This window comes from Chiloscyllium plagiosum, chromosome 39 (assembly GCF_004010195.1).
Source record: "Chiloscyllium plagiosum isolate BGI_BamShark_2017 chromosome 39, ASM401019v2, whole genome shotgun sequence".
In the NCBI taxonomy this organism is placed as follows: Eukaryota; Metazoa; Chordata; class Chondrichthyes; order Orectolobiformes; family Hemiscylliidae; genus Chiloscyllium; species Chiloscyllium plagiosum.
This window is the reverse complement of record NC_057748.1, coordinates 10,958,182-10,984,034: the sequence shown is the minus strand read 5'-3', so window position 1 is coordinate 10,984,034 and position 25,853 is coordinate 10,958,182. Positions and strand designations below refer to the sequence as shown.

Here is a 25,853-nt window from a genome sequence, read left to right as displayed (position 1 = left end):
GAAGATTCAGTGATAGTAATCCTTTGACTTCCACTTACCTGAATAATTGTAGGTGCTACAAAACTCAAAATGCTCAACACTGTCCAGGACCATGCAGACCTATTTGATCAGTACTCCAACTGTCATCTTAAACATGCACTCCATACCCAACATGGCAGCAGTATGGACCACCTACAAAACGCTTATCAGTGACTTGCCACATCATCTTCCAACCCACAACCTTCACAAAACAGAAAGACAAAGGTAGAAAATACATTTAGAAGCCTCACGACCTAGAGGCATGCCCTCAAGCCACAAGACAGTTCCAACTTAGAAACTTATCTCCACACCTTCACCGTAGTTAACACTCCTGGAATCCCTCCGTAACAACACTGTGGAAGAAGCTTTGTGCATACAGACTGCGGCGGTTCAAGAGGCAGCTCATTACCACCTGCTTTAGGGAAATTACGGATGAGCAAAATGCTCACCAAGCCAGTGATACCTATATCCCAAGAATGGAAGATAAAAGTGTCCTGCAGCATGATGTGCATGCCCATTGAGCTCCAGTAAATATCTATGCTACAGCAAGACAATTGGATAGCATCACTCCATCATATAATTAGATACACTTAGAATCATAAGAGATGTACAGCACGGAAACAGGCCTTTGTCCATGCCGACCAGGTATCTGAAATTAATCTAGTCCCATTTGCCAAAATTTGGCCCTTATCCCTCTAAAACCTTTAGGTCCCTTTTAAATCTTTCCCCTCTCACCTTAAGCCTATGGCCTCTAGTTTTGGACTTCCCTACCCTGGGGAAAAGACCTTGACTATTCACCTTATCCATGCTCCATAAATTAGCATGCATAAACTGGAATCAAACAGGATGCAAGATGCAAAACCTGGCCATTCAGCTCAACCAATCCATGCTGGTTAAGTTCCACTCATGCCTTCTCCAATGTTTTCTCATCTCAATCTAGGATTGAAATCCTCTATTCCCTTCTCCCTCCTAGGTTTGGCAAGTTTCCTTCTAAATGTATCCATACTTCAGTTCACAGACAGGCCCCAGGTTGAGAACAGGTTCCATTCTGGACTCCGATCGCAAGTTGATTTGTATGCAAGTCAGAACACAATGCAGAACAATGTAAAGCAGCTGTTCATAAGTATGAGAACTGTTCCTATGTCAGGTCTTTAAAATTACAAGCACACATGGGATTGCGTTTGTAAGTATGGACACTTTTAAGACGGACATTCGTAAATCAGGGACCCGCTGTTGCTACATTTCTACCACTCCCTGTGCTAACGGGTTCAACCCAAAGAGTGCTGAGAATGTAAGAAACATTTCTTTCTCATTCTCTGTCAGATTTCTTGATTACTAATTTATGTATCAGTTCTGAAGAAGAGTCATGTTGGACTTGAAACATTAAATCCATTCTCTCTCCACAGAAGCAGCCAGACCTGTTGACTTTCTCCAACGCTTATTGCTTTCATTTCAGATCTCCAGCATCCACAGTATTTTGCTTTCATATCATTACATTATCTTATACTCTCACAAATGATGTGGTTCAGTATGTCAGCCCTCACTTACATAGAGAGAAAGAAGGAATTGACAGATCAAAGTTGTTCTTTTACCTAGAAAAGAAATCTCGAGATGTAAGCTGTCTTGGGGGTGCCTACTGGACATTCTTCAAGAAAGGCAAGCAGTGTAAGAATTGATTATGGGGATTCTGGGGGTTTCAGAGGAGGGCGTATAAGACAGATTCAGTACAGATAGCTGATAGTAAATGGGTCTTGTTAATTGAATCTCTCATGTTCAGAAGGAAAAGCTGTCTATCTGTGACACTGTTCAGTCAAATCAAACACATGGCATATGTCTAACTGCAGCCAGATGGAAGACAAGAAGGAGGCAAATCCCAAAACTAACTACACTTGGTCCATCAGTAAGGGAAAGGGGGCAGTGGGTGAGTTCTGTGCAGGTTGTAACTGTAGAACTACTACAGATCATAGAATTTGACAGCAACCTATTTTGCTAATCAACCTGTTAAGAGATGTTATTACATTCCTCTTGAACAGGTGGGACCTGAACCTCAGCCTCCTAACTCAAACGTAAGAATATTACCATTGCATCACAAGAGCCCCAATTTGACAGCAATTAAGAAATAGGCCATTAGACCAAATGATCTAAAATCAGTAACTTGTTTATCATTCAGATAACTCCATTATCTAACTCAATCAATTTATTTCTTTATCCCTCATGTAACTAACTGGCCTGAATTATTTTACTGAGCACAGTTTGGATGAACAATTAAATCAGCATTGTTAATTGAGGTAGGTCATGATTATTGAAGTTATGCAGACCCACAGCCGCCCTGAGCTGCCTCATCGAGATCTATTGCCAAGTTGAGTAACTTAGTTCAGGAATGGGAATATATCTCTGGGCGCAAGTTGTGACATTTCCAAGAACTTATGATACTATAAACAGAAACAGTGATTAACCGAACCTGTAAAATGAACCCTGTCAAAAGCCTGTGCACTTTCCAAGTCTGCTGAAACTCAGAGATACTCCCAGACAGGATACACGAAAATGCTCATGAATTAGGCTATCCCAGCTGTCTTTTATCTACTCTCTCTCTCTCACACACACACACACATTCCCTTTCTCTGTCACAGCCTTTCCTGTATCTTCCCTAACTTTTGAAACTACTGGTCACTGATCCTCTGAAGTTTACTCCTTGATCCTCTATAGTACCAAATACACCGTCTCACGTATGATTCTGCCAATCTGCATGCTCACCATGTAAAGTAACTTGAAAAACAATTCATGTTTATGTAGAGCTTTTAATGGGATAAAGCTTCTCAAGGTGCTTTGCAGGCACATTACAAAATTAAATTTAACTTTCTTTTATTCAGTCATGGGACACGGATACCACTGGTTAAGCCAATACCAATTGCCCAAAGGGCAGTTAAGATCACCAACTTTGGAGCCACATGTAGAGTAGCAGATTTCCCTTCCCAATGTGGAGGTGGTGGTGTAGTGGTAATGGCACTGGGACAGTATTCCAGGCTAGTGCTGATGGATTTGTAATCCTACCATGGCAGATGGTGATTTTTGAATTTAGTTAAAATAAATGCTCGTCTAATGGTGACCATGTAACCGTCACATTATTTAACAATGTCCTTTAGAGAAGGAAATCTCCCATACTCACCCAGTCTGGCCAATAAGTGACTCCAGACTCACAGCAATATGGTTCCGTCTTAACTGCCTTCTGAAATGAATAGCAGGCCAAGAACAATTAGGGATGGGCAACAAATGTCAGCCTTATCAGTGACACCCACATCCCATGTAAGAATAAAGAAATTAATTCTTCTTCAGAGCCTTATTAAATTTGAAACAATAATGTGGCTTAATTTCATTGTACAATTATTTAACTCTTTGATTCCTGCTCCTTTTGAGCTGGGAGATGCGCTAAAACCAGTTCACAGTATTAATCCTTTTGGGGTGCGAAAACAAGTTAAAATCCAAAGAGTTATGTCATGGACAGTGACCACAGTCCAGAAATTTGCTGCCATTTGAAGCCTGCATCCATTCACATTAGTCAGAGATGCTTGACCTTTGACCTATTCAGATGATTATCAGGTGCCAGCATTATCTGAGGGAGAGCTCCACATTCAAACATTAAGCACTGGTGTCTGACATTCCATGTAGATCTCATAGGCTGATAATGAGGGTTGACTGGTTTGAATCAGTGGACTCTGAATATTTGACACTAACAGTCCTTTAAATCCACGTGGTGTAATGCTGTCCCTATTCTGAAGAAGATTGTTCATTTCAACAGAGATGAACATGTTGGATCATGCACCTTTCCAAGAATGTGCAGCCAAGCTAATCTTGCAAAACACCTTTATCGTGTTCCTCCCTCCCCACCTTCCCAGGCCCACCCTTTGCCAGTTTTACATGAAGTCATTGAACACATAAAATCCTCGCTAGAACAGTTTTACTGGTAGTTGGCATCCTCTGACATCTCACCCAAATGAACATTCATAAATGGAAGAGACAGTAGTAATGTTAGCAGGCCATTGTATCTTGGGGTGGTGAGGGAACGGAAGTTATTCTGCTCAAATCTACCTTCACTGTAGAGATTGCTGGCTAGTGATCATAAGTGGGAGCTTTGATTCATCACATTTTTTCTTGGCTGATTTCATGTTTTTTTTCATCTTAAATCAGTATAGCCAGTTGGATACTTCTTCAGTTCAACCCACAACACTATGAGTATGGCAAGGAGGCCAAATCCACCCCCAATGAGAATTGGGTTCAAACTCCACTGACATCAATCTGTTCCTCTGTGCCTACCTGGTCAACTGTGCTGCATGCACTCCCTCCCCAGGGATTTGCTTTGGTAACATACAAATTAACCTATATTTTGTAATCTGGAATTATGATTAGTGATGGGAGAAGCTCCAATTTCTTCTCAAGTTATGGCTGACCAGAAATCTCTCCTGCTCTCATCACCTGTCATTGGTGTGTGATGGAAGGATTAGCAGGTTGAAACTCAAGTTGTTTGGCTGCTTGGGAATCAAATTGTAGGGCAGGATTAGAAACCAGAGCCACGTGTTCAGAGGCAGGAACAGTACCCACTGCACCTCAAGACCACCCCTAGTTGGATTATAGTAAAATCCCAACAAAGATCTGAGCAAGGTGGTCACATCTGAACACAGATTATTAAATATTCAATATCTGAACTATTAAATAATTTTATAAAACTCTTCTCTATATATGCTAAACTATTATTATACTATATAAAACACTGTTTTATATCATTCCTGTGTATTAGTTATGATATTTTAGATACAGGAACAAAAGGGAGGCAAGAACATAGAACATAGAAGGAGGGGGAGTGACGTTTTTGATAAGGGATAGCATTACAGCTGTACTGAGGGAGTTTATTCCTGGAAATACATCCAGGGAAATTATTTGGGTGGAACTGAGAAATAAGAAAGGGATGATCACCTTATTGGGATTGTATTATAGACCCCCCAGAGGGAATTTGAGAAACAAATCTGTCAGGAGATCTCAGTTATCTGTAAGAATAATAGGGTGGTTATGGTAGGGGATTTTAACTTTCCAAGCATAGACTGGGACTGCCATTGTGTTAAGAATTTAGATGGAGAGGAATTTGTTAAGAGTGTACAAGAAAATTTTCTGATTCAGTATGCGGGTGTAACTACTAGAAAAGGTGCAAAACTTGACCTACTCTTGGGAAATAAGGCAGGTGTGACTGAGGTGTCAGTTGGGGAGCACTTTGGGGCCAGCGACCATATTCTATTAGTTTCAAAATAGTGATGGAAAAGGATAGACAAGATCTAAAACTTGAAGTTCTAAATTGGAGGAAGGCCAATTTTGATGGTATTAAGACAAGAACTTTCAAAAGCTGATTGGGGGCAGATGTTCACAGGTAAAGGGATGGCTAGAAAAATGGGAAGCCTTCAGAAATGAGGTAACAGCAGTCTAGAGAAAGTATATTCCTGTTAGGGTGAAAGGAAAGGCTGGTAGGTATAGGGAATGCTGGATGACCAAGGAAATTTAGGGTTTGGTTAAAAAAAAGAAGGAAGCATATGTCAGGTATAGACAGGACAGATCGAGTGAATCCTTAGAAGAGTATGAAAGCAATAGGAGTATACTTAAGAGAGAAATCAGGAGGGCAAAAAGGGGACATGAGATAGCTTTGGCAAATAGAGTCAAGGAGAATCTGAAGGGTTTTTACAAATACATTAAGGACAAAAGGGTAACAAGGGAGAGAATAGGGCCCATCAAAGATCAGCAAGGCGGCCTTTGTGTGGAACCGCAGGAGATGGCGGAGAAACTAAACGAGTATTTTGCATCAGTGTTTACTGTGGAGAAGGACATGGAAGATATAGAATGTAGAGAAATAGATGGTGATATCCTGAAAAATGTCCATATTACAGAGGAGGAATTGCTGGATGTCTTGAAACGCATAAAAGTGGATAAATCCCCAGGACCTGATCAAGTGTATCCGAGAACTCTGTGGAAAGCTAGGAAGTGATTGCTGGGCCTCTTACTGAGATATTTGTATCATCAATAGTCACAGGTGAGGTGCCAGAAGAATGGAGGTTGACTAACGTAGTGCCACTGTTGAAGAAAGGTGGTAAGGACAAGCTAGGGAACTAGACCAGTGAGTCTGACATCGGTGGTGGGCAAGTTGTTGGAGGGAATCCTGAGGGACAGGATGTACATGTATTTGGAAAGGCAAGGACTGATTATGGACAGTCAACATGGCTTTGTGCATGGGACATCATGTCTCACAAACTTGAAGAAGTAACAAAGAGGATTGATGAGGGCAGAGCAGTATATGTGATCTATATGGACTTCAGTGAGGCATTTGACAAGGTTCCCCATGAGGGACTGGTTAGCAAGGTTTGATCTCATGGAATACAGGGAGAACTAACCATTTGGATACAGAACTGGCTCAAAGGTAGAAGACAGAGGGTGGTGGTGGAGGGTTGTTTTTCAGACTGGAGGCCTGTGACCAGTGGAGTGCCACAAGGTTCGGTGCTGGGTCCACTACATTTTGTCATTTTTATAAATGATTTGGATGTGATTGAAGGAGGTATAGTTCATTAGTTTGCAGACGATACCAAAATTGGAGGTATAGTGGAGAGCGAAGAAGGTTACCTCGGATTACAATGAGATCTTGATCAGATGGGCCAATGGGCTGAGAAGTGGCAGATGGAGAATAATTTAGATAAATGTGAGGTGCTGCATTTTGGGAAAGCAAATCTTAGCAGGACTTATACACTTAATGGTGAGGTCCTAGGGAGCGTTGCTGAACAAAGAGACCTTGGAGTGCAGGTTCATTGCTCCTTGAAAGTGGAGTCGCAGGTAGATAGGATAGTGAAGAAGACGTTTGGTATGCTTTCCTTTATTGGTCAGAGTATTGAGTACAGGGGTTGGGAGGTCATGTTGCGGCTGTACAGGACATTGGTTAGGCCACTATTGGAATATTGCATGCAATTCTGGTCTCCTTCCTGTCGGAAAGATGTTATGAAACATAAAAGGGTTCAGAAAAGATTTACAAGGATGTTGCCAGGGTTGGAGGATTTGAGCTATAGGGAGAGGTTGAATAGGCTAGGGCTGTTTTCCCTGGAGCATCGGAGGCTGAGGGATGACCTTATAGAGGTTTATAAAATCATGAGGGACAAAGTCTTCTCCTTGGGGTGGGGAGGTCCAGAACTAGAGGTCATAGATTTAGGGTGAGAGGGGAAAGATATAAAAGAGACATAAGGGGCAACTTTTTCATGCAGAGGATGGTATGTGTATGGAATGAGCTGCCAGAGGAAGTCGTGGAGGCTAATACAACTGCAACATTTAAAAGGCATCTGGATGGATATATGAATAGGAAGGGTTTTTAGGGATATGGGTCAGGTGCTGGCAGGTGGGACCAGATTGGGTTGGGATAGCTGGTCGGTTTGGACAAGTTGAACTGAAAGGTCTGTTTCCGTGCTGTACATCTCTATGGCTCTATGCCACTTTGCATTTGTCTTAACATCAACATTGAGTAAAAACGAAGTCACTGGGGTACATTGAACTCTTCATGCTGTGGTATTCAATACAAGATATTGCAGACGGGGAATAATTTAAAATTGAGCAGCAAGTACAGTTCAGGCAATAGCTGTACAGAGAATAAAGCTGAGAGGGTTAACTTTTCAGATCTTTCATCAGAATGTAGCAGAGATTTTAACTTTGTTTACCTTCCAATAGATTATCTCAATACCAGTCACATACAGGAATCTTCATTAACTTCTTTCTCTTTCCCCTGGTCATTGTAATTCCTCTTTGACCACCCAAGGCAGTTAACTCACGTAAATGTTCCTCACCTAGCACTCAATATAGGATGGTTAAAAAATTTAGAACTAGTGTATTAGAGAATCTACGTAATGTGTTAATTTGTTGAAACCAATAAGGAAAGGAATCTTTAGTGCTGAACAAAAAGGGAAATGTTGAAGGTATTTGCCATGCACTCATCAGGACAGAATCACAAGACTGCCACATTTCGACGGGAACATCAATTTATATTGCGTGAGAAGTCAAGGTACATATGTAGGACCCTTTACAAACAGAAAGAACATGTTTTATCTTTTTCAACTAAAGAAATGCTTGGGGGAAAAGCATTCGCTGTTGCTTTTACCATGACAGCATCTTGATAATCAGGGTCAACCTGCCTGGTATAAATTTAAACAAGTCTTGCAGTTCACAGTTCCGTGATACATTCTCCACAGTAGTGCCTCTACCAAACAGTGCCCTCTTCTCACGCAGTATAAATTGTTGTTCACTTTGAGATTCTGTACTTTTGTGATTCTGTCCTGACGAGCAATGGGCCGAGGAGTGCATTTATATGAGGTACTGCATTTTGGAAAGGCAAATCAGGACAGCACTTATACACTTAATGGTAAAGTCTTGAGGAGTGTTGCTGAACAAAGAGACCTTGGAGTGCACATCATAATTCCTTGAAAATGCGTCGCAGTTAGATAGGATAGTGAAGAAGGCGTTTGAGATGCGTGCCTTTATTGGTCAGTACATTGAGTATTGGATTTGGGAGATCATGTTGTGGCTGTAAGACGTTAGGTCACTTTGGAAGTCTAGGTTCAGTTCTGGTCTCCCTACTATAGGAAGGATGTTGTGAAACTTGAAAGGGTTTAGAAAAGATTGACAATGATCTTGCCAGGGTTGGTGGGTTTGAGCTATAGGGAAAGGCTGAGTAGGCTGGGGCTATTAGGGGTGACCTTATAGAGGTTTATAAAACCATGAGGGGCATAGATAGGGTAAATAGACAAGGTCTTTTCCCTGGGGTGGGGAGTCCAAAACTAGAGGGCATAGGTTTAAGGTGAGAGGGGAAAGATTTAAAAGGGACCTAAGGGACAACTTTTTTCACACAGAGGTGTTGTGTGTATGGAATGAGTTGCCAGAGGAAGTGGTGGAGCCTGGTACAACTAAACAGTTAAAAGGCAGCTGGATGGGGAAATAATTAGGAAAGGTTTAGAAGGATATGAGCCAAATTCTGGCAAATGGGACTAAATTTATTTAAGGTATCTGGTCGGCATGGACGAGTTGGACCGAAGAGTCTGTTTCCGTGTTGTACATCTCTATGACTCTGAGTGCAGGACAAAAAATTTCAACAACATGTCCCTTTTGACAGTAACACTTAAGTTGTGTACCACCAGGAATTTTAAAAAAATAATTTACAGGATGTGAACATCTCTGGTAAAGCCAAGATTTATTGCCAGTCTCTAATTGTACTTCAAAAGGGGCTCTGCTTTCTTGAGGCACTGCTGTACCTATAATGTGGATACACCCATTCTACCGAAAGGGAGTAAATTCCAGGATTTTGACCCAGTGATATTGAAAGAACATTGATATAATTCCAAGTAAGGATTGTGAATGGATTGGAAGAAAACTTGCAGACAGTGGCGTTCTTATGGGTGAGTTGCTTTTTGATCTTCTAAATGATAGACATAATTGGTGCGAAAGGTACTGGCAAAGGAGCAAAATGTGGCAGCGTGTCTTGTATTCAGTTCATAGTGTAGCCATCTTACCCCTATGGTGGAGGGAATAAATGTTCAAAGTGGTGGATAGAGAGCCAAATAAGTGGACTGCTTGTTCTTGATGTGTTTTGGTATATCGGGCTTTGGATTCCAGTCAATGGTGGCTTGTGTCACCAAACCTGATTTCTATTCTGAGTCTAATGGCTTGTCTAATTATTAGTGGTACAGGATAAACCACTGTTGATTTGTAACAAGAGGCACTTATCAAATTGTGGTTTAGCTTTTTCTAATCAACCTGTTCAGGATTACTATTACACACCTCTGGAGCATTTGGGCCTTGAACCCATGTTCCAGTGTCTCGGTTGCAGGGATACTACCACTGCACTGCGTGAGCCACCAAGTTGGTGGTTTATTGTTTGATATCAATAGGTACAATTAACTTTGACTGGTTAAGCATCAATACAACAATCAAGAGTTAAAGATGACACATCCCTGTCCATCAGGATGTCATGCAAGACAGCCCAAATCTCCATTCCAAAACTGTGTTATATCATTAGATTGGGTGGAACTAATGCATTAAATCCAACAGTTTTGGGCCTTTTCCATGTTTTGGAACTGAGAAGTATACCATCATGCTTCTGACTTGTGCCATGTAGATGATGAACAGCTTTTAAGGACTCAGGAGGTGAGTGACGTGCCTCAGAGTTCCCAGCTTCTGACATGCTGTTTTAGTCCCAGCATTTATGTGCTTAGTCTAATTTAGTTTCCAGTTGAGGTTAATCCTCATGATGTTAGTGATGGGGCATTTAGAAAAAGTAATGCTGTTGAATGTCAAGGGAAGATGGTCAGATTCTCTCTTGTCGCAGATGCTCGTTGCTGGCTTTGTGTGATGTAAAGGTTACTTAAATAGAATTGAAAAGTAGGAAGGTTATGTTAGACTTCTCCAGCAGCTGAGGTAAACTACTCTGTGATCAGTCTTGGTCTCAACATTATGTAAAAGACAAAGAGGCACTGAAGAAGTTGTAAAAAGATATTAATATGGACCATACCAAAACTGAGAAGATATCTCTATAAGGAAATTTAAACTAAGCTGGGCAGGAGGGTCATCTAAATTAGTAATGATTTGGAGATGCCGGTGTTGGACTGGGGTGTACAAAGTTAAAACTCACACAACCACCTGATGAAGGAGCAGCACTCCAAAAGCTAGTGCTTCCAAATAAACCTATAGCATTATAACCTGGTATTGGGTGAGTTTTAACTAAATTAGTAAGTAATTGATAAGGTAGTCATACAGAAAGTGCTTCCACTTGTGGGGAAGACCAAGATTAGGGGTCATAATCATAAAAAAATCTACTGACAAAACCAATAAGGAAATCAAGAGAATCTTACTTACCCAGAGAATGATTAGAATTGTTGAATACACCATGCTACAAAGTAGTTGAAGTGTGTGGCAGAAACGCATTTAGGGGAAACTAGATAAACACATGACGGAGAAGAGAATAGAAAGCTTGCTTTGAAGGATTTGATTAAGGGGAAGGTTTGTGGGAAATTTAAACATGTAAGAATCCATCTAGTTCACTAAAGTCTTTTAGGGAAGGAAATCTGCCATCCTTACCTGGTCTGGCCTACTTACGACTCCAGGCACACAGCAATAGAATTGACTCTTAACTGTTCTCTGAAATGGCAAAGCAGACCACTTGGGTCAAGGGTAGTTAGCGTTGGGTAACAAATGCTGGACTTGCCAGCGAAATTCACATGCCAGGAAAACAGTTTTAAAACTCTCTAGGTCAGTATTTTAGATTATTGACCCACTTTATGGATTTGCTAACCTGGAAATACCATTCTTTCCCGAATCAGTCATTTCTTTCTCTAAGCATAAATCTGTTGTGGCAGGTGGGATTAAACCCCACCAAAAGGGTTCAGTGGAAAATAATCATCTCCCATTAGAGGAGAACTGACAATCACTGACCAAAATTGCACCACACTTTGCAGCAATATCTGAAGTGGGAAACAAGAAATTAATAACTACAAGGCTTGAATTATGTTGTTTTGATTGTATCAGCATGTTGAAGTTTGAAGATGTGTCTGAGCTGGCCAGTCACTGAGTGGGTGTGTTCAGTGATTGGAGAGAAGGGGAGAGACAGAAAATCTCAGTCGACCTGACACTACCTGTAAATTCTAATTGCTTGCCTAATGTTTTCCAGATATGGAACAGGGGATTCCTTGCAGGGGTTAGAATAGGAGAAACTCCCTGGCCAAATATTTTCTCTACCTATTTATCTTAGCCTCTCCCAAAAGAAGTGTCTTTTGCCAGGAATGTAGCTTGTTTTTTAACAGATACAATTATTAAGGGGCGACCCCACCACCCCAAACCCAACATCACCGTGCCCCTCAAACACCCAACATACATTTAATCAAAATGTGCGATGCGGATTATGTGGTTGTGAAATCAGGTTTTATTTTTGCTTAAATAAAACAAAGAACAGCAGATGCTGGAGCTTTGAAGCAAGAACTGAAATTGCTGGAGAAGCAAAGCAGGTATGTGTTTATCTAGTTTTTGAGTCCATTGAATCTTCATCAGAACTGTTGACATGGTGACAGGATACCAGCCTCTGTGGAGTTATTTCAATATTAGGTGAGGGGTGAGAAATGTGTGTTTTTAATCAAAGCAAGTGGATGCATTCGGTATTTTTGCCTCTAAAACAAAATGTCCTGGGTTCAATTTCCACTCCGGAAACACCGGCACAGTAGCTCAGTGGTTAGCCTGCTGCTCACAGCACCAGGGATCCAGGTTTGATTCCTGCCTTGGGTGACTGTCTGTATGGAGTTTGCATATTCTCCCTGTAGCTGCATGGGTTTCCTCCAGGTGTTCTGGTTTCCTCCCACTCTAACTCAGCACCGCCTTCCTAACCTGCAATCTTCTTCCTGACCTCTCCGCCCCCCCTGACCTGCTGCGATTTTCCAGCAACACATTTTCAGCTCTGATCTCCAGCATCTGCAGACCTCACTTTCTTCCCACTGTCTAGGCAGGCTAGGTGAATTGGCCATGCTAAATTGCCCATAGTGTTAGGTGCATTAATAAGGGATAAGTGTAGGGAAATGGGTCTGGGTGGGTTACTCTTCGGTTTGTATCTTCGGTTTGATTAAGTTGTATCTACACCCAGTGCTATACTGTCAGAGGTGTCATTTTTTGAATGAAATCTTTAATTAAATGCCTTTCTTGTCTGCTCTTCTGGGTGAACATAAAAGGTTTTTATGAAATAAAAACAGAAATTGCTGGAAAATCTCAGCAGGCCTGGCAGCATCTGTGGTGAGAAATCAGTGTTAATGTTTCAGTTCCAGTGACCCTTCTTCCGAAAAGATTTTTAAGGACAGACTTGTGAGTTTTTCTGTGCATTCTGCCAATACCTATCCCTCAATGATCAATGCCGACTGTCTGCTTGTTGTCCCATTGCTGTTTGTGGGAGCTTGCTGTGCACAAATTACAGGAAGGGTATCCCAGAATTTCACACAGCCAATGAAATCCATTTGCAAGTGACATCACTATTGCCATATAGGAAACATGACAATCTCTCCATTGAAATAATGCCACCGAGAGGGTAAAAACAGCTTAACAACTCATCCAAAAACAATTAGCACCAACAACAACAAAACACTTCTTCAGTACTGCACTGGATTATCAGCTTGGATTTTATTAAGTGAAGTTTCCGCCTTCCAACCCGGAAGCAGGAATGCTGTGAAGATACAATTTAAAGTAATAGGCCATTCAGCCCCTTGAGTCTGCTCCTCCATTTTGTTTTTTATTCATTAATGGGATGTGGGTTTCACTGGCTAGGCCAGCATTTATTGCCCAGCCCTAATAGCCAATAGGGCAGTTAAGAGTCTGGCATCACACGTATGCCAGACTAGGTAAGGATGGTAGATTTCCTTCCCTGAAAAACATCAGTGAACCATAGATTGTTACACAATTGATGATACTTTAGTTTTGATGATACCAGACTGGGACCGACTCTATGATTTAGATTTAACAACTGGGTTTGACAACCATAATGAGGTCTGAACTCATGCTGCCAGCATCAGCTTGGTCTTCAAACCTAGTCCAGTGACATTATCACTAAACCACCACCAGCCCACTTACTGATCAATTGATGGAAATGTGTTGCTGGAAAAGCGCAGCAGGTCAGGCAGCATCTAGGGAACAGGAGAATCGACGTTTCGGGCATTAGCCCTTCCTCAGGATTCCTGAGGAAGGGCTAATGCCCGAAACGTCGATTCTCCTGTTCCCTAGATGCTGCCTGACCTGCTGCGCTTTTCCAGCAACACATTTCCATCTCTGATCTCCAGCATCTGCAGACCTCACTTTCTCCTACTGATCAATTGAGACCAGTACAAGGAGTCCATAACAAATGCCTGACTTAAAAATGCTCATATTTACCAACGTGATCCCATTCAGGGGTATAATTTCAAAGATCCAATGTATGAACAGTTCCCGTATTGAAAAATGGATGTTTTATATTGTGCTATATTGAATTCTGATTTGCGGACAAATTGATTTGTGAACAGAGACCAGAATGGAATGGAACCAGTTCACAACCTGGGAACTGACACACTGGAAGGTCTTCTGGTGGAGTGAATAATGTCCTTAACTCTGGGACTGAAGCTGCAAATTCAAGGCCCACTTCAGGACTTTGTAGAATAAGGGTACGGTCTGACTGTGCCATATAGAAAGGAGACATCATTATAGGAGGTGATGCAACATAATGTAATGTAATGTTGCACCCTTGACGATATCACAGTAGGATGCTTTGGAAATAAAGATGTTTTCCTTACCTTAGCAGGCACTGTAAATATTCTGTAACAGCGCAGTAATATTATAGATATTTTTAATCAATCTGTTCAGACATGTCATGATACAGCTCTAGAACTTGAACCCAGCTGCCATGGCCTAGAGGCCAGGACACCACCATCCGACTGTAAGGTAGACTTTAAGTCCATGGAAGTTCAGTTCATAGTATGGCTATACATGTTGATTCTCAGACTTTAAATCCTTCCAAAATACCACAATAGGCAGTAAGAGCAGGGTGTCTCCTTGGCAGCCATCTTGAAGAAGGCAATGCAGATATTTTGCACAGTGTGGATTAATCAAATGGGAATCCATGGACACCAACACCTACTAAGGGGTAGGTACCTGAGAAGTGAAAGAGAAATAAATTGAACCATTAGCAATGGCTTGGCATGCCAGTATGATCATAAGAAATAGGAACAGGAGTAAGCTGTTCAACCTCTCGAGCCTGCTCCACTATTCACTATTCATGGCTGAACCAACATTTCTTGCGTCCACGTTCCTGCCCTTTTCCCATAACACTTTATTTCCCCTTCTGATCAAGAATCTATATCCACCTTAAACATATACGAAGGCACTGCCCTCACAACTCTCTATGGCAAGGAGTTTCAAAGACTTAGAACCCTTTGAAAAGGTGACGAAGGAGGTTGATGAGGGGAAAGCGGTAGATGTGGTATATATGGATTTTAGTAAGGCGTTTGATAAGGTTCCCCATGGTAGGCTACTGCAGAAAATACGGAGATATGGCATTGAGGGTGAGTTGGAGGTTTGGATTAGGAATTGGCTGGATGGAAGAAGACAGAGGGTAGTAGTTGATGGCAAAGTTTCTTCATGGAGTGCCGTCACTAGCGGTGTTCCGCAAGGATCTGTTTTGGGACCATTGCTGTTTGTCATTTTTATAAATGACCTGGAAGAGGGGTTAGAAGGTTGGGTGATGCTCTCGATGCCTTTAGATGGGGTACTGGGCTAATGGTCGGATACTTGGTAGTGTGGATGAGCAGAGGGATCTTGGTGTCCATGTACACAGATCTCTGAAAGTTGCCACCCAGGTAAATAGTGCGGTGAGAGAGGCATATGGCGTACTGGCTTTTATTGGTAGAGGAATTGAGTTCCGGAGTCCTGAGGTCATGTTGCAGTTGTATAAGACTCTGGTGCGTCCGCATCTGGAGTATTGTGTGCAGTTTTTGTCGCCATACTATAGGAAGGATGTGGTGGCACTGGAACGGGTGCAGAGGAGGTTTACTAGGATGTTGCCTGGTATGGTAGGAAGTTCGTATGAGGAAAGGCTGAGGCACTTGGGGTTGTTTTCAATGGTGTAAAGAAGGTTTAGGGGTGACTTGATGATTAGGGGTTTAGATAGGGTTGACCATGAGAACCTTTTTCCACGTATGGAGTCAGCTATTACGAGGGGGCATAGCTTTAAATTAAGGGGGGGTAGATATAGGACTGAAGTTGGGGTAGGTTCTTCACTCAGCGAGTCGTAAGTTCATGGAATGCCCTGCCAGTAGCAGTGGTGGACTCTCCCTCTTTATGGGCATTTAAGCGGGCATTGGATAGGTATATGGAGGATAGTGGGTTAGTATAGGTTAGGTGGGCTTGGATCGGCGCAACATCGAGGGCCAAAGGGCCTGTACTGCGCTGTATTCTTCTATGTTCTATGTTCTATGTTGACAGGAAAAAATTCTTATCTTTTTCTTTGATTGGTGCCCCTTTATTCTGACACTATGCCGTCTGGTCCTAGACTCTGCCTCAGAAAAACATCCTCAAGCATTCACCCTGTCAACTTCCTTAAGCGTCCTATATACTTCAATGAGATCATCTCTCGTTCTTCTAAACTCCAATGAGTCCCAACCTGTTTGGACTTTGCTCATCAGAAAATCTCTCCCTATCAGGGACCAACCTAGTGAATCTTCTTTGAACTGCCTCCAATGAAATTATCTTTCCTTAAATAATAGTCAACTCCTTCTGTTTTAACATTTGATAAATTATGAAATTAGTGTAATTTCTGTTTTATTTTTGGAAAATAAAATGATTGCAAATGACAAACATTGATCCACTGCAAGGGAGCGAGAACCACTCTAGTCGTTTCCCATTGGGCAATATTGCTATCAATCAAGAGTCGTCTGTTGCTCTTCCCCCTTCTCTCTCCCTCTCGCTGCTGTAACAAGTAAACGTCAAGTGAAGTTCCAGCAGCGAAACGAGGTCAGTTTCAAAGGAGCAACAAAAAGTTTAGGTCTCGCAGGGAGACTGGAGACAGATAGCTGAAGATAAGTTCACGTCTTTCAATAAAGATGTGTAGCTGTTAACGCAAGCTGCAACAGACTAATTGGTAAGTTATTTGCTGTACCGTATATAAAATTCATGGTGATGAATTTTAGCTCAGTGCCAAATTGTAGACTCTTGTCAATCTTTCGAGAGTGAAAATCGAACAAAACAGTTGTTTTAACATGTTTGAAGCATAAAAAGAGACGCCAAAGTTGTTGGAAGTTTTTATCTTTTAATACATGTAGTAACAGAGGTGTTTCAGCAACAAATTGAAATGTCTGAACAGCATTTCATAATCATTATTAAAATGTGCTATTGCTTTCCCCAATCTAAACATGCTCTGTTAAATGGCTTTTAAATTCCTGGAGTGAGAATGAGAGGCTGCAATTTGAATCTCAAGCCTGGCATTGTTCACTCCGCAAGCAAATTCCTAATGTGAGGAATTCCAGTGTGAAACCCTCATCAGACCTGACTAAAGCGACCTGTTCACACATCTCTGCTGCAGATTTCGGCTCTTCCTGTTTTTAAGTATCTTTTTGGTTTCAAAAACAAAGCCTTCTGAACAGAAGTTTGAATTATTTTGCACTCGTATTTGTGTCCCTTGATGGATCAAATTTGCGACACAGCCGGTGAATTAGTTCTTTGAACAAAGTAAGTCCCCTCAATTATCGCTTTTTTTTAAAAAAAGGGGGAAATTAATCCTCCCTCCCTAACGGTAATAGATCGAACTCTTGAAAGAATCATTTGGGTTGCCTTTATAAACCAGTTTAATATGAACCGGCCGCTCTGTTATATTTATTTGCTGTTTCAACAGTCTCTTAAACTGATTTTCTTTTAAAAATATATAATTTATTTCACTAGCTTTGTGAAAGGAAGGGACTTGAGAACTATAATAGTATATTCTCCTATTAGCAGGTATTTTGAGATTTTGGTTACTTTGTCATATGGAAAATAATAAATTTCCTTTGTTCAAAATGAAATGTGATGACAGAGATGAATGAATGACTGTTGGTGATTTAGAAATTGATAGTTTATTCAGCAGGTCACAACCCATGGGCTATGATCATTATTAACTCTGAAATTAGATTTGAGCACAAACATTGCCTGAAGTACTCATTATAGAATGTAATTGTCAACTGTGGGTCAGTTAGGAGCCTTTGATCCAGTTGTGGCTTCAAGTCCCATTCCACAGTCTGGAGCATGTCTAGACTGATGCACCAGTGTAATACTGAGGGAGTGCTGCACTGTCAGAGGGGACCACTTTCCAGTGAGTCTAAAAGGTCTTCTACACCAATTCCGTTCTGTGAAAACTGACATTGTCTGTTTTGTAGATAAAAGATCTTGTGATGCTTCTTTTGAAGCAGATGGTCTCCCTCCTGTCCTGGCATTGTTTGCCATTCAATCAACATCATTCAAAATCACATGATCAATTTGTGTCTGTGTGTGTGTAAGTGAGATCTTGCTGTGTATAAATTGATTGCTGTCTGACCTACAGTGTGGCAATAATTTAATTAATTAGCTAATAAAGTGGGTTGGGATGTCCTGTATATTTGGAAGGCTTCTATATAGATGCAATTTCATTTTTGCGATCTAAACCCTTATAATTACTCTAATGTTTCCATATGGCAGCCATGTAGTGAGTTTGCCTGTTTATGGATGTATGGAAAGAGTTAATTAATTGTGGAGTCATTAATGTCGATTTATAATGTAGCAGTCAGTAGTTAAGTCAAATTGAAGGTTGCTGCCCAGTGGTTAATTGCATACAAATGTCATGTACTGTGCAGCCTTATTTGAATATTGGTTCAGTCCAAACAGAGATCTGGCATTTAGGAGTCTGACTGTGAGGAATCGGGCTGGAGAGGTTGCATTAATCTGATTAGCCATTTCTATTCTGTGTAGTTTTATGCAAGTGAAGCTTTCTGTCTGTGTTGCATTAAGTTGTGCAGGATTGCTTTGCAGCAGGACAACTTTGGGCTCCTTACTGGTAAATCTAGTTCAAATCCTAGTCTGGACTCATATTTCTGCAGCTCCTTCCCCTAGAGTGTATGTGTATTGGAGGTTTTTTTGGTCAGATTGACAGAAAGGAAACTCTATGTCAGAAGGGCTGGGGTTAGGTAGGCTCTTCCTGTCCTGCTCGATGTGCCTCCTGGTGGAGCAACAGTGGAACAGCCTAGAAAGCAGCTGCTGGTTTAACCATCTTCTAAAGTAAAGAAATGATATGCATGCAGTTACCAGACACAGGAAGAAGTAAAATTGAAGGGAAAAAAAACTAGCATCAGAAATTCGAAATGACGATTTTACTGGCATTTTCTGCTGAAATATTATACTATCTGTTTTATGAGCATATAGATCAAGTCTGGCCCGCTGCTCACCATGTTGTATAAAGAATCCTTACCACAGACATCTTGCTGAAAGATAACACCAGGGATTTTGCTGCCATTATCCTCCATTTAGGTTGGGATCTTCAGGATGCCCGAAACGTCGATTCTCCTGCTCCTTGGATGCTGCCTGACCTGCTGCGATTTTCCAGCAACACATTTTCAGCTCTGATCTCCAGCATCTGCAGTCCTCACTTTCTCCATCTTCAGGCTATGACTAGTATAATGTGGTAAAAGAAACCTTCTCAAAGAGGCTTTTGTTTTAAACAAGATTTTGTTTGTTGCATGATAACAACTAGGTACAAGTTTGGTGTGGAAGGTTGGTTATCTCAGTTAGCTGGACAGCTGGTTTGTGATGTCAAGTGATTCCAACAGTTCCTGCACCAGCTGAGGTCACCATAAAGATCCTGCCTTCTCAACTTTGCCTGGTGATCCTCAGGCTAAACCATCACTAGTCAGTTTGCTCTAATAAGAGTACAACCCTATGGTCCTCTGGGACCATGGCAACTTTACCTTACGATTTGGTGTAGATTGTGTTACTAAGACTATAAGGAGAGCTTGATAGTCGGTCTTGTCTCCTTCGGGATCCAGAGCTGTCTTCTCACTAAAGTCTGTTTGCACACTCCATACTGGCCATGCTTAATGCGCTCCTCAGTATTAACTCTTACTGAGCTGAACCCACCTTATACAATATGCCAGTTGGCAGCTTTAAAACCTAAGATGTACCCATTTTTGTTAGGCAGGAGCATTAAGTGTAAATAGATGTAGATACAGATCATCAACAGTTCGTTGAATGTCAGAACAGTCCAAAGGTCTGAACTGCCTTCTCCATTTTCTATCTCTGTTTTTGCTCCTTAACACCCAGCTATTTGACCAAGCTTTTTGTCATCTACTCATTGTCAGTTCATTGTCAAGCCTTATTTGATAAAGGTAAAGTTGCCATAGTCTTACCAAACCATAGGGCTGTGCTCTCAATAGAGAGACAATTGGTGATGGTTTAACCTGAGGGTCACCATGTCTCAGATGAGGGGAAGATGCTGAGAAGGAGGGTCCTTCATGGTAACCTCCGCTAGTACAGGAATTGAACCCACATTGTTGGCATCACTGTGCATTGCAAACAAGCCATCCAGCCAACTAAGCTAACCATAACCCCCATCCTCCACTTCTTGGCTGGTAATGATCCCATGAAGTACTGTTGGAGCATTTGTCTATATTGTACATAAAGGTCACTAGTCAGGGGCACAGATTTAATGTAATTGGTAGTAAGGTTCGAAGAAAATTTCAGTAATTTGGTTATTCAGAGGGTAAAGGCTGGACCTCACTCCCTAACGGAGCTGTCGAGGCAAAACTTCTCATCAGTTTATTTAAAAATAACACTTAGGTACGCACTTAAAGCACCATAAACCTCAGGGCTATGGACCAAAACGTAAAATAGGATTCAGGTGAATTGCTTTTGCAATGAGTATGAACACAGTAGCCGAAGAGTGTGGCACTAGAAAAACACAGTAAATCAGGCAGCATCTGAGGAGCAGAAGAATCGATGTTTCAGGCCTATGCCCTTCATCAGGAATTCCTGACTCTGGCTCTTCAGCATCTGCAGTCCTCGCTTTCTCCATGGACACAATAGGCCAAATAGCCTCCATGCATGTCATAAATCTTTATATGTTCCTGTGGCTGTTCCTATTTTAAAGGTGCTGCATAAATGCAACTGCCTATTATCATTCCTGTTCTGCTGAATCAATGTTTTTTCAACAACCTGTACGATGATGAAAGTCTTGCATGTGGCATACACACTCTTACTTCCAGCACCATAATTTTCTGTCAGCATTTCTAATGCAAGAACTCCATGTTGACATTCACAATTGCAAAATTGCCACATCAACATTTGCCTTTCATGTTGTAATGTCAGGTTTCCTGACATTGGATGGCACTGCTGTATCTCTTGTTTGCCACATTCGTGAATAACATGCACCAGGGTTAGAAAACCTTTTTGTTTTGGATCTGACTAATATGAAGTCATTAAGTAGAGGAGAGTAGGTTTTATTTATCATTTCTACCATATACAACAAATACAGTGAAAACTGACACAGCGTTCTTCCAGGACTAAGGTGCTACATGGACAGCACAAACTACACGATCATACAAAGGGTGGCATAGAGTGCATAAGAAGAGCAAAACATGAATATTACAGTGTAATAAAACATTGTTCCAGCAGCAATTCAAAGTTGTGCAAAGAATTTCAGATGGAAAAGAGTCCGATCATGCAGTGGTGTAAAGGAATGGGTCCCTTCACTATGACAATACTCCGAGTGGCTACCTTCACTGCACTGACAATTCTTCTCCTTTGACTACCACTCATTGCCATTTATGTTTGCTGCGTGAGCTGCTGGCACAATATAGTAAATCTCCTTTGATTCCATACAATATCTCATCATCCCACCTTGGATTGATAGGCAGGGTTTTAATTGCTCCCCAACATCACAAGCCATCTGCCTCTCTCTCTCTGCACGAAACAGCAAATGAAACTGCAGAGGCTGTCAGCCTGTAACTCTGTGTCCAAATCAGTGCTCTCTAAGAAAACAATATGAAGCAGACAGAAGCTGACAGCCTCCAAGTAAGCACGAAAGTGAATGAATGCTAAGAAAGCAAGTTAAGAGCCATAAGATGACTTGAGGCTGATGCTCTATCAACGCAAAGGTGTGTGGATGAGAGGTCAAGGAGGATTGTAGCCATGGAGCATGCTAGAAGAAGCAATGATGTGATAGCCGGGGCAGGTTTTCGGTGAGCTGCAGCTGCTGGCTATCATCGATTTAAACTTGTCTGGAATTTGCGCCATCTCATTCCTTAGTGAGGAAGAGGAGGGTTGGAAGTGGGGTGTAAATGGTCCAAGCTAGGGTTTTAATGGGTTGCAAATGCATGGAAATAAGGCTTTCACCATTCTTTGGCAAGATTCTAAAGTTGCCATTTAAGGTTTGATGGGAAAAATGAGGAACATTTTGTCGTTGTCAAGAATCTGATTTAATATTTTCATTCTCATTGTTGTTGTCACCATGGCTCTGGCCACACCAGAGAGGGGAATAATGCAAACTCGCACTGCAAATCTTGGTTGCTTAATGCATGATAATGTTCTTCCTCATGTTACCTCTGGTACTTTTACTCATCACCCTAAATCTGTGCCCTCTAGTTAGAGATTCCAACCATTAGATGCCACTTTTCTAAATATAATTAATCCTTTAAAGACTATCAAGTAGCTTTTTGTTTATTGCTGCTCAAAGGCAAACAGTCTCAGTTCTGTCCCCGTAACTGTAGTCTCTCATCATTGGAACCATTCTGATAAATATTTGGACCACTCTGGCAGTGTTGACGTGTTCACTCAACGAGGAGTGAATATCAAATAATGTTTGACACCAAACCATATAAGGCAGTGTTTCGACAGCTACCCAAAAGCTTGGTCATAGAGCACAGTTTTCATGGATGCATCTTAAGGAGGGAGCAAGAACTTAAGACACAGAGGACTCAGAGGAGTTTCTCAGAAATAGACTTCAGAATGTGGAGTTGCCAGTGATGGAGACATTAAAATGAGGGGGGAGCACAAAAGAATTGGCTGGAACAATTGCAACATTTAAGAGGCATTTGGATGGGTATATGAATAGGAAGGGTTTGGAGGGATATGGGCCGGGTGCTGGCAGGTGGGACTAAATTGGGTTGGGATATCTGGTTGGCATGAACAGGTTGGACCGAAGGATCTGTTTCCATGCTGTACATCTCTATGACTCTATGTAGGCATGCAGAGACCACAACAGTTGTGAAGGCCCAAGGAGGTTACAGAAATAGAGAGGGGCAGGGAATTGTGCAGGTTGGGGAGAAGGTTGAAATGTAGACAAGCATTTTAAATTTGCCAGCGTAGGTCAGAGCATACAGGAGTCAAGGGAGGTGGACATTTTTGTATCAGAGGCATGTTAACTAAATGAGAAATCTGATACAGCATGCTCGGCAATCCCTTGAGGTCTGTGAACTCATGATCGACTTCTAAACGATGGACTGCCCTGTGAAATGGCAATATGAATGATCCAGAGAGTTTTATTCAGCTCCCACATTATAATGCTGAACTGACTGCTAACAGTGCTGATCACAGAACTGATATTATAAAAGAAACAAATATTGGGCTGTAAATCTACAATCAGTGAGGTAATTCTTTAGACAATTTTCATTAAATCAGCTTAAACCCATGATCACGAACACTGTTAAGGACACCTGCTGAATGCATATGGAGATTCCCGTTTACGACCGAATATCTTTTTCTTTATTCACTTATGGGACATGGGCAGCACTGGCTGGCCAGCATTTATTGCCCAGCCCTAATTGACTTTGAAATGAGTGGCTTGCTAGGCCATTTCAACGGGCAGTTGAGAGTCAACCACATTGCTGTGAATCTGGAGTCACATGGAGGCCAGACCAGGTGTGGATGGCAGATTTCCATCCCTGAAAAGGACATTAGTGAACCAAATGGACTTTTCTGACAATGGTTTTGTGATCATCGGTAATTCCAGATTATTATTGAATTCAAATTCCACCAACTGCCAGTGGCAGGAATCTAACCCTGGACCCCTTAACATTAGCTGGATTAATGTTTCTGGATTAATAGTCCAGCAACAATACCACTAGGCCATCACCTCCCCCTTTTAGCTCGGCAGTTTAAATCTCTGCACTTGAAAGGTTAGCTGTTTTATCCTATCTGAACACTAGGAAGAACAAGGTGAGGACCATAAGAAATAGGAACAGGCCCCTCAAATGTGCTCCACCATTGAATAGGATCATGACTGATCCAACATGCCTCATGTTCAATTTCCTGCCTTTTCCTGATAACCCATGATTCCCCTACTGATTAAAAATCTACCCATCTCAACCTTAAATATACCCAAGGTCTCTGCTCCCACATATCTCTGTGGCAAGGTGTTCCAATGACTCTCCACCATCCAAGAGAAGAAATTCCTCCTTGTCTCAGTTTTAAATTGGTGTCTCTTTATTCTGAGACTATGCCCTCTGGTCCTAGACTCTGCTATGAGGGGAAACGTGCTATCAGCATTTACCCTGTCAAGCCCTTTAAGAATTGTATATGTTTCAATGAGATCACCTCTCATTCTTCTAAACTCCAGTGAGTGCTAATTTGTTTAGCTTCTGCTCATAAGTCAGTCCCACCCTACCAGTGATCATCCTAGTGATCTTTTCCTGAACTGCCTCCAATGAAATTATACTTTCCCCTTAAATAAGGGGTCCAAAACTGCTCACAATACTCCAGATGTGATCTGGTACAGTTGCAGTAAGACTTCCCAATTCTATACTCTAAAACATTTGAAATAAGAGTCAACATTCCATTAGCCTTCCTGATTACTTTTTAACCCATGTGCTAGGTTTCTGTGTTTCATGCACAAGAGCATCGTAGGCGAGTGATGACCTTTCTAGAGGTTTATAAAATCATGAGCGGCATGGTTAGTGTAAATAGACAAGGTCTTTTCTCCAGGGTGGGGGATTCCAAAACTAGAGGGCACAGGTTTATGGTGAGAGGGGGAAAGATTTAAAGAGGGACCAGAGGGTAACGTTTTCACACAGAAGGTGGTCCATATATGGAATGAGCTGCCAGAGGAAGTGGTGGAGGCTGGTACAATTGCAACATTTAAGAGGCATCTTATTGTATATATGAATAGGGAGGGTTTAGAGGGGTATGGGCAAATGGGTGGCAGATGGGACTAGATTTATCTAGGATATCTGGTAGGCATGGGTGAGTTGGACCGAAGGGTCTGTTTCTGTGCTGCCTATCTCTTTGACTAAGTCCTCCCAAGTCCATTTGCGTTGCAGCTTTCTTCAGCTTTTCTCCATTTGTACATTTATATGGTTTCAAGCACTTCACGTTTTATTCAATGAATACTAATGCAATTCTCAGCAACCTCCCATATTCTATCCTCTAAACTTGAAGTCATCCAAAACTCTGCTTTCCTGTGTCCTTCTTCCCATTGAGGTGCATTCACCTATCACCCCTGTGTTCTATGACCTACAACAGGCAATGTTTCAATTTCAAAACTCTATTTCCAATTCCCTCCATGTCTTCACCCTATCCTATAAACATAATCCCTCCAGCCTTAGGGAAATCTGTGATCCTAGAATTCTGGCATCTTGAGCGTCCCCACTTTTGAGCTGTCCAACACTGGTCGCGCCTTCAGCTGCCTGAGGGTATTTGTTCAGGAATTTGTTCTTCAGGTCACCCCTGTCGATGAAAAGTGAAGTAAGAGAGTAAAGCTGTTCCCATTATTTGACATTACAAGGGAAAGGGTTGTCAATTAGGGATACCTGACGACGAGCCTAATCTTCCTGGTGCTAATGCCCTGGAATTTGCTGCATACAAGTGTGTGGGAAACAGTGATAATCAGTTGAAAACATAATTAGATTTATGCCTGAGAGAATCTGCAAGGCTAAGGGAGTGAAGCAGGGGAATGAGACTGATTTATTGGATTGCTCCACAGAGAGCTAGCATAGACTTGAAAGGCCAAATGGCCTCCTTCTGTGCGGGAATGACTCTATGAAATAAAGAGGCCTGTAACCTGGACCACCAATCTAATTCTGTCTATTTTACTTCAAGTTACAAACCCAAATCCTTCCCACTGTGTTTAAGTTTGAACAATGCTTCAACTGTACATTCACATCTGACACAGAATGGAAAAGTAACTTTGACAATATAAACATTTCACTTCCACTCATTGTCATCCATCTCCTTCTCCATCATCCCATTATCTTATTTCTCTTCTCAGCTTGAGTCCTCATTTTTCTTCCAATTAA

The 25,853-nt window shown here is 41.6% G+C and overlaps 1 protein-coding gene across 2 annotated transcripts in view; it reads left to right on the top strand.

Moving 5' to 3' along the window:
- Positions 1–16,498: 16,498 nt before the first annotated feature.
- gga1 (golgi-associated, gamma adaptin ear containing, ARF binding protein 1) overlaps positions 16,499–25,853 on the top strand; it is a 119,577-nt gene continuing 110,222 nt past the window's right edge. For both annotated transcript variants that reach the window (XM_043679760.1, XM_043679759.1), the window contains exon 1: positions 16,499–16,708. The gene's annotated coding sequence lies outside the window, so the exon portion shown is untranslated. The remainder of the gene's footprint in view (positions 16,709–25,853) is intronic.